General features: G+C 40.0%; 1 pseudogene; it reads right to left on the bottom strand.

The window, feature by feature from the left end:
- Window positions 1-6,946: 6,946 nt before the first annotated feature.
- On the bottom strand, window positions 6,947-7,919 carry LOC101719835 (eukaryotic translation initiation factor 2 subunit 2 pseudogene; annotated as a pseudogene).
- Window positions 7,920-10,376: the final 2,457 nt, after the last annotated feature.

Below are 10,376 nucleotides of genomic sequence, written 5' to 3'. Positions count from 1 at the left end.
TGGTCCTCAGCCACTCTCCTTCTTCAGAGGTCCTTATAATGGGGAAAGGTGGTACTACCACAAGGTAAAGAAAGAGAAATCAAGATAGGAGCCACACACTTAGTTCTGGTACTCCATGGTTCAGTCTTGGGAAACTGTGCTCAGGGCTAGTTGTTTCTGGTTTTTATCACACCATTGTGTAGGGATGTTCCCTGACTCAGAAGATATTTATTAAATGCCTAAAAGTGACCTGCTCACTTTAAGTCTGCTCCTGACTTGCTTTAAGTCCAGATCCTAATGAATGAATGTATTTCCAATATACTTGGAATTGGAGGTGGAATAGATACCTGCCAAGATCCAGCCTCTGTGATTCTTTGGTCCTTAGCAACATTCCCATGCCTACTCATAAGATTAGGGCAGCCTCCAACTTCCCTGTAGCTACAGATGTCTACCATATTCTCATGTACTTCCAAGTATGAGAGCACCCAGTGCCACCTTATTAGGTTCCTCCTTGTCATGCCCTGCTCTGATCACAAAAGGTTCCGGGCTCCCTCAAGTCACAACACAAAAGCAGCAGGTAGAGGCAATGAGCATCTGTATAAGCCTAGTGGGCAAGAAAATGTAAACCTACCTTTACACTCATGTGTTCCCCAAGCCATGAGCCCTCTGCTTTTGGTACCTCTGGAAATTCACCAAGAAGCAGTGTTTTCTATTCTCAGGCTGATTCCTAGGGAAGGCACTCATTCATCTGTATCTCTATCATTTCTGGTCGCTTGGTAGGAATCAGATTTACAAATATTAGACATAGAAAATGTAGAGTAAGAGATCTCGTGTTATAGATGAAGAATCTGAGACTCCAATCGATTAGCAGCTTTCCCAAGATCATTGTAAATTATTTGTGGTGCCTTTACCAGAACTCAGTGGGGAGTTTCTTGCAACATCCAATGGGTCAACATCTGTTCGGGTTGACTCGGGAGATGGAAGGCTGTTAACTCTGAGGAACTGAAATGTCTTGAAGATGGGATGTTTTGCCAATTAGAGCAGAGATGGGTCTTACAGGGAAAACAAGGAAGCTCCTTAGGGGACAATCAGATAAAAATTAAGTATTCATCCAAACTCACCATGCCTTGCTACCTGCCTTGCTAACCTAAAACAAACATTTGTGCTCAGCACAACTCTATGTCTTTGTTGTTCCTCAGTAAGTCTGGAACTTTGAGTCACTTTGAGGCTCTATTTCAATGGGGTTCCCTAACCCTCTTCAGAAAATTTCTCTGACTCACACTTTGTCATTCATCTCTCTATCAGGGTTTGCTGGCCTGAACCTGGCAACTCAGGTCTCCTGACTCCTGTCATAATTTATCCCAAACAGGAGATGCCTCCACCAAGAGAATAAGATAGGATGGTCCAATGTGAGGAAGGAGAACCTGGCCATATAAAAGTCTTAATAGTTTTTGTGGTTATTTCAAATGCTTTTTCGGCAACTCTGTGCATACTGTAATAGTGGCAACTCTTGTACCACTAATAAAAATAGCTAGCTACATGAAAACCCATGGTTGTAATACAGAAAGACAGGAGCACCTACTAAGAATGTTACCACCCTGGTGACTGATGGTATACAGTCCAAGGTCTAGTTTTGTGAGCACTTGAGCAACCAAGAAAACCAAGACATAGAAAAGAACCAGATTCTAGTGATTCCTCATAGTTTAAACACCACAACTGAACTCCTTGGCCAGGCCACATAGATTCTCAAATAGCCAATTTGAAAACCAGGTGCTCAGTCAATGGGATGTCACTCCAGAAGTTATTTCTCTGCCTCTGATTCTTCATGAGTGAAATAATTTATTGTGAAATTCTAGTGCAATTAGAGTAAAAAATCAAAAGATAAAATGAAAGGGGCTGATAAATAATATCTGAATTTAAGAGAATATACCTTTTATCAATATTACTTCTGTTATTATACAGCACTTTGCCTCTTAAGAACTCAAAGTACAGGGCACTCCATCTATGAAGAGGCTATGGGAGGGTGAGGTCAGGATTGATACACTCCTTAGATCTCCTCAGATCTGGGAGCCATTCTCTTGATTTGGCCCTATTGCCATCCAGGACTTGAGGGCACCTGAGGCACCAAGTGTAACAGATTCACTCAAATTTAGAATCAGAAGGGAAGTGGACACCCTATGTTGTCTTGGGCAGTAATTCATGGAGCAGTGTTTGTGATCTCCTGTTTCAGAGTCACCCAGGACACTTGTTGCAAATTCCTGAGTACTGCCCTGGCAAGTTATTGAAATTAAATGGCTGGGGCTGGGGCCCAGGATTTTGTATTCCTAAAGATTGTCCCCAGATGACTGATGCAGGCCAGTGTTTTCGGAATATGTTTCTCCTCATGTTGGATCAACCTTCTATGTTGGGACTCCCCATTGAAAGGTTGATTTTATCTTGTGTCTTTACCCACAGAGCCTGCCTCTAGGCAACATTCTTTTACCAACATGTAAGACACCACAAGCCATCAGAGTGGATTGTATGAAGAAGGATATCACTGATGGCATTTTGCATTTCACAAGGGGAATGGTCCAACTTTCATTTTCTAAAGAATGACTGCTTCAACAAAAAGCTGAGTGAGAAGTTAGAAATGCAGCCATGACCACAATTATGTGCCACCAAAACAGATGCTGCCCATGTGCATGACTTTCACTCCAGTCATGGCTTTGACTTTTGTGGGGTCTCTGGTCTACATTCTTCTAAGACCAGATCACTTTCCCTATATTTGAGATATTTATGAACAATGCCCATAAAAATGCCACCTTAGGGGTACAGAACCTCTTGATCTCAGGGTCAGCTTATCCACACCTGCTAGTTTAAGTCTAGTTTAAGTCCCTGTGCCTTGGTTTCTTTAGAAGCAAAACAGAAACTCTCACTGCCATGTCTCTGAAGGGAGTGGCCTGGATCAAGAGGCAGGATTTGTAAAAAGCTGAGTGATTCAGAAGAAAAGACTCAGCCCACATTCACATGTCCTTGTGTGAATTATACTCTCCGGGATTTGGGTGAAATTCAAAATGGGCAAGTTATTCCACCTGCTGCGGCTCATACACTGGGTCTTGCCAGCGTATCCAGGGAACAGAACTGAAGGAGAGCCAGCTGCCCCTTCTCATCCTACATGAGCACCACTGGTCTTTCAGAGCTTGGCCTTGCACAGCTTGGATCCTTCAGCACATTTCCATTCAACAGCCCCATGTCCCGATTCGGTTAGTGCCTTCAGCCACTACCAACACTGAACAGGGGACCATGCAGGGAAAGAAAGTGATGTCCCCTATCACACTGAAATGTGCCAAAAGCTTTCTGTTATTGGAAGGCAATCAGCTGAACCCGCCAGGATACCCCTTCTCCTGCCTTCTGCACCTCCCTCTCAGGTGGTCTTGGGGTGTTTCTTCCCTCACTCCTTTTGAAATAGCCTCCAAATTGTGGGTATTTAAAACATGTGCAAAGGAAAGAGATTTGAAAGTGACCTATGCTTAGAATCCTTAAGAATCTGAAATCTTTAATAAAGACTCTGAATAATTTGCATTCTCCCATATCTATTTTTAAAAGAGCAATCTGAATTTTAAGTAGATGTCATAAAGACTCCAATATGACTAATTATGGCTGAGAAAATCAAGATAAAATGAAGAGACACATTTCAATTTCTCTGGTCTGTGCTTGAAAGACAAAGGACCATCAGACCATTCAGATCTTCTTTCAAAGACAGAAGGTAACTCAAACTGAGAGAAGCCCAGAATGATTGGCAAATTCATTTTAATTAGGCCAAACTTGTGTCACAGGCAAGTGATTTATGTATACTTTATTATCCCTTTGTATAACTGTAATAACTGTCACTAATTATTTACCATGTCTTGGCCTATTGTTAAGTCTTTTTTTTTTTTGGTTCCAGGGATCAAACTCAGGTCCTTCTGCTTTCGAGGCAGGCGGCAGAAGCACTGAGCTAAATCCCCAGCCCTGGTTAAGTCTTTTTCTTAGACTAATTATCTCATTTAATCTTGGCAACAGCCTCATGAGGGAAATATTACTATGTCAGTTTTAGAAATGGAGTATAGTCATTTGCTATGGATGCCACAGCAGAGTACCAAAGACTGGGTGGCTTACACAACAGAAATTATTTTCTCACTATTATGGAGGCTGGAAGTCCAAGGTTTGTTTTCTTCTGAGGCCTCTCTCATTGACTTGTACATGGCCACCTTCTCAGTGTGTTCTCACGTGGCCTTTTCCCTATATGCATTCCCATCTCTGGTATCTTTTCTTGTGTCTGAATTTCCACTTCTTATTAGGACCCTGATCAATAGTTTAGGGGCCACCTTAACAGTTACATTTTAACTTGATCACCTCCTTAAAGGCCTGTATTAACTAGCTTTTTATCACTAAGCTGAAATATCTAAAATAATCGATTTATAAAGAAAATGGGTTTATTTTGACTCACAGTTTTGGAGTTCTTGGTACATGATCAATTGGACCTGTTGTTCTGGGCCTATAGTGAGGAAGCATACCGTATAAGGAATACTATGATAGATCAAAACTGTGTACCTCACAGATAGGATGCAAAAACATCCTGGGCCCCACCATCCCTTTCAAAGTCATGCTTTCAATTACCTACAGGCCTCTCACTAGGTCCTGCCTCTTAAAGAAATCTACCACCTCCCAGTACTGTACTCTAACACATGGGTTTTGAGAGACCTTAAAGGACCAAACTATAGCAAGGCCCTAACAGACATGTTTTGAGGTACTGTGGTCAGGGATATAACATAAGGATTTGGAAGAGACAAAATTCAACATGACAGGGACGTTGAGATGCAAAGAAATGAAATAAATAGACCCAGGTCACACAATACATGGCAGTGCTGGGATGCCATCCTAGGCCTGTGTCACTGTAGGACACTGACACTCAAGTATAGTAGAGCTTAAGGGACCCTGGACAAGGACCTTAATTATCATTGGCTATTACTAGTTAACTCCAAGTCCTGTCATAAATGGCTGACCAGAAGCCCCCGATTTTCTCATCTCTAAAATAAAGGACTCAGCATGGAAATCTCTAATATTCTTCCCAATCCTAAATTATAGCTTTGTTCCTTTCCATGATTCTAGAGGCCTTTCTGCCTTCATGGCACATTGCTGGTCATAACTATGATTTATGGGATGCTTGGTCCTTGATCTACTTGGCCACCCACTTACAGCACAATTCTTATGGGTAAATACAGTGTGCTTGACAAGTATCTGCTTTGCCACAGCACAGGTTATGATGCAATTCCCAAGGCATAGTGAGGCAAGGGCGAGGGACTGCTTGTCAGACATCTCCAAGAGATAAAAGCAATAATATTGGCTTTTGGTATTTTGTCTTATTATTTACATTTCTGTAATCCAGCATAATGAGAAAAAAAATAGAAATATGACTACACATAAGTTAAAAGAATAATGTTGATTGTTGTTGACTGTAACGGCCAAGATCTTGGAAGATGAGAGAAATTCCAGTCACAGATTAAGACCTCACATGTGGCCCTGAAGCCACAAACCTTGACTCATAGTCTCTTCAGGCCACGTGGTTAAGCAAAAGAGAGAGTCATTATGTGTGACTTTCTTAGGTTCAGTCAGCCTGGGATCTGCTTAGAGGAAAGAATGTGACCACTGAGCCAACCAATAGGAGAAAAGTTCAGGGCATGGCTCAGAGGTCAATCCCCAATGTCCAGAAGAGGCCAAGACTGTATAATGGGCTCTGAGCAAGCAGGGGTTGGATTTCAAAAGTAAGGTTGTAAACTTTTGAGGTAAAGAAATAGATCAATAATATGTTTTTCGGGATTTTTTTGTTTCAGATCAAACACATGCCACAATACAGCATTTCTAAGAAGTATCATCAATCAGAATCTGAAAAGCCTACATAATTCTGCTAGGGTCTCTCTGAAAAGAGATGCAGTAACAGGAACATTCACATAGCATTTTATTGCTTTCAAAGTGTTTTCACACTGTGATCTTCATAGTGTCCCCTAGAGTCACTGAGGCTCCAAAAAGATTACATAATTTGTCCAACTTGGGATTCAAACCCAGGCCTTCTGCCTCCAAAGCTTTGCTCTACATTATTTTTTCCCAAAGGAAAAAACAGCTTATTATTTTAAAAACAAAATTAGGGGAATAAAAAACAAAGTTATGGGAATAAAAAAGCCTCCGTACTTTGGAGGCAAGATTGCTGCAGGGCATTTGTCATGATTGGATTGCTATTTTTCATAAACAAGAAGCAGTAGAGTCAAAGGGAAAGGCCATATGGTAACCAATGAAATAAACACAATACTTCTTAATACTGGAGAGAAACAAGGGGGAAAAAGGCAATATCAAAATAGCCTATGAGAAATGCAGAAGACAACTTTCCCATTATTCTACATCTGGAAAGGATTCAGATGCTGTCACAGCCATAAGGGCCATCGTGTGGAACATGGACAACAGTAAGGCCTACAGGACCTCAGTCAAGGACCCAGTGGGCTCCATAGGAAGCTGAGTCAGCCAGACCAGACCCCCACCCAATATAACCTTAGCCAAATCTTGGATAACTTTCACATTGGATAAAACACACAGAATCAAATTCTCGGTTAGTAGAGCATCCTCTTGGGCTACCATGATGACTCTTGATTATGGCAGTGACACAGACTTATGCTTTTTTTAAAAAAATTTATTACTAGCTTGCATTTTACAGAAACATATGAACAATTTTTAAAAACACCTTACTCCATCATGTTTCTCTGACAGTTGTTAACGTAGGCAATAAGCATGTCAACAGTTTGAGCATTGGCAAGGATTTCAGATCAACCAACCACTCACCAAAGAACTTGGCAGCTTTTCTATCTTGTTTTTAATACAGTGATGTATCCACTCTGATGGTAAACCTGTCCAGACAATTCCTCAGAACACGCTTTGCAAAGTCAGTGTGATTATCAAATTAGTTAGCTTTGGCATGGTGCTGTGCTCACTTGCCTGTGACAGCCTGGAAGCCAGTTTTGATACCGGCAACAGAGCATCAGGAATGGCAAGTTTCACACTATAAGAAATAGAGCCGAGTGTCCTGCAGATTTGTGTCCTGTGATAGGCATTTGTGACAAGTGATGTATTCTTTGATATATCTTAAGACATTTTCTATCTGTTTCTGTTGGAATCTTCCTTTGATTACAAGTTGGTTATTATTGTCTATAGAATCACTTGTACCCAATTTTGCCAATAAAAATCCAAGGAGATGTTTGGGTTGACGATGTAATAGTTTACAGGTATCTGTAAAGTTGACAAAGGAAGTTTTCTTGGTTCCTACTCAGATGATCTGTGGAGGTTTCATGATAAATTTTCTGCAACCCTACCTGGATTATTTTCCCTCATGATGTGAAACACTTGATTCAGTAGTTCTTCATATGTGTAGTCTCTCCCTGAGCCTGACTAAGCAAGTCCTGTCTGGTTACTGAATGAGATACATCATCTTTTTTGATGTCCTCACCTTCTAAAGCTTCATCTTTTTCTAGTATTTCATCTTCATCTGGGAACTTGACATTCTTTTTTTCTTTTTATTGCTAAGTATAATATCAAGGTCATTTCTGGTTCAGCTGGCTCTTGGATATCACTTTTAATCTTAAAATCCTTTATATCCTCTTCAGCTTCATCAATATCAAATATCCTTTTTTTTCTTCTTCTTCTTCTTTTTCTTTTGGTTAAAAAAATTCAGGTCATCTAGATCATCCGAAGCATCGTTCGTCCTATTGTCTTCTTCACTGGCTTCCATATCTTATCTTTGTCCTCACTTGGTTCTGGCTCACTTCTTTTGTTTCTGTGGGCTGGGTTTCTTGTCTGGGCATCCCCTTCCTCATCTAACATAAAGGAGTTCTTCTTTTTCTTCCTGTTCATTTAGGATCAAAAATCATCTCATCCCCAGACAGGGCTGCAGCTCAAGTGGGCTCGGCATAGATGGGAAGTGAGATGAGTTAGCTCCAGGCCCCAATGTCAGTATGGCTCCTGCCAATATCCCTCCAAGCATTGCACTAGGCTCTTGCATCAGTGAAAGGAAATGACTCCCCGCCCTCCTCTTTAAGCTTTTTAAAAAAAGATTATGTCTTTCATGTACATTCACTGACATACTAATAATGAATAAACACAAGAGGTAAAAACTATATTAGCATTTCATAGTTTGTGAAACTCTGTCTTTGTATTTGCCTTTGTCTCTATCCCCCAACCCCATCTGAACCATGAAATATTCTTCTGGATATCGACTAGGTGGCCAATATTGTCCCCATTCTCCAGATGAAAAAGAAACCGAGACTCATAATTTAAGTGACTTTCCTAAAAATCAAAAAATTATTATATAGCAAAGAAAGAACATGAACCCTAATTCTGACTTCATATTCCATGCTACTTCCAAGATACCAGCCATACCACATAACATTGATTAAAGTTGTAAATATAATTTCATCATGTGTTTACCTTCTGCATGGCTGAGGGACTTCAGAGATCTGAGGAGTAGCACTAGGCATCTGGTCACAACAGCTCTGTCAGGCAGATATGAGGAAGAAAGCCAGTTGTCAGCCACCCATGCTTCAAAGTGACTTATAAACAACAAAACCATCTTCCTTTACTCAACCATAGATGTCCTAAAATAAGAAAGGTAATGAAGACAACTTGCTCATAAGTTCACAACCTCACGGATACTTTGGAGTAGGACACTACAGTAGTGGATATCTCTCTGTCCTCAGTAGGAGGGCAAGGTCAAGTGTGGAAGCTGCAGCAGCTCAAAGAACCACTTGCAGGCAAGATGACCAAGGAGAAAGCAGGGAAGGAGACAGACATTCAAAATGCAAGGTCAATTAGCTGAATTGAAAGTTGTATCAATACTGCTGTAGAACAAATTAATTCAAAATTTAGTGAATTAAAAAAATCATAACTAAAGGCACTAAGGCACAGGGAAGAGAATTCTGAACTTTAATGTTAGACATTGACAGTTTTGTTGTGATTTTATTTACTTTTTTCTAAATCCTTAGTGAACTGTGGTGATAGGCAGCCTTGGGAAGCCCTGTCAGGATCCAAGTGTTCCTTATATCTTGTTGCTAACTGTATTCATTTCCTAGACTGTTCTTAAGAAATCACCACAAACTGGGTGGCTTAAAACAATAGAAATTTATTCTCTCAGATTTCAAGAGCTAGATGTCTAAAATCAAGATTTTGACAGGGCCATGCTCCCTCTAGGGAAAAATCCTTTGTTGCCTCTTCCTGGTTTCTGGTGGTTGCTGGCAATTTTTGAAGTTCTTTGACTTGCAGCTATATCCCTCCTATTTCTGCTTTCATCTTCACAGGGTCTTTTTTTTCCCCTGTGTGTGTCTATGTATTTTTGTCTTTACATAGATTTCTTGTAAGGACACCATCTGTTGTAAGTAGGGACCTCTGTAACCTAGTACTTTTATATCTGCAAATAAGGTCATTCTGAGATTCTGGGTGGAAATGGATTTTTGGAAAGACAATGGTCAGCCCAGTATTTTAGCAATACTTCCCAGAGCCACCTTTGTCCTATCCAATATGGCATCCACTGACAGAGTAACTATAAAGATCACAATGATTCTAACTCTCAAATATGAGTTGTTCTTTTTGATCCTCCATAATTCCATTGGTAATCAATGCTAGGAAAATAATTCTACCATACTACAAAAAGGAACTTTAGGCACAGAGCTGTTCAAAGCAGCATTACTTATACAATAGCAAATTTGAAAATAATCTGCATTTTCAACAACAGGGGAATGGTTAAGTATGGATAATACATGTGCATAATGAACTATTAAGTAGACACTAAAATTATATGTGAGGTTTGTAGGAGTGTGAAAAAAAGTATATGTGTCTTTAGCAAGTGAAAAATACTATAGTGCTCACAAATACTAGAATAATATTGAGAAGAGGATAATCTAAAATCTTGAAATTGTACATAAAAGAAAAACTTTTAAATGTAATTCATCAAATATTACCAGTTTGTATTTGAATGGTTGATTTTTTAAAAATATTTTAAAGTTCCAGTTATATATGTATCACAAAAAAACAATTTAGTAGCTTCAAACAAAAATGATCATTTATTTCACTCATAGGGATTGGCTTATCTCTCCTTCACATGACAACAGCTGATGTGACTCAAGTGGACTGAAGGATCTGTTTTCCAAGGTAGCTCAATGACATGCTGGTTCTGCTACCTGAGGGAAGCTTAGATAGAGTTGTTGGCCAAGGAGCCTTACTTCCTCTTCATGTAGCGCTTGGGCTTTCTTGCAGCATGGCAGCTGTATTTCCATATCAAATATCACCAAAAAAAAAAAAAAAAAAAGGTAGTCCAAGTCTTTTAAGGTGGAGGCATAGTAAAT

Source organism: Heterocephalus glaber, unplaced genomic scaffold (assembly GCF_053883595.1).
Source record: "Heterocephalus glaber isolate CG9 unplaced genomic scaffold, H.glaber_assembly_v1.0 deba00001538, whole genome shotgun sequence".
Classification (NCBI taxonomy): domain Eukaryota; kingdom Metazoa; phylum Chordata; class Mammalia; order Rodentia; family Bathyergidae; genus Heterocephalus; species Heterocephalus glaber.
The sequence above is the reverse complement of the archived record's forward strand: the minus strand, read 5'-3'. Positions and strand labels throughout refer to the sequence as shown.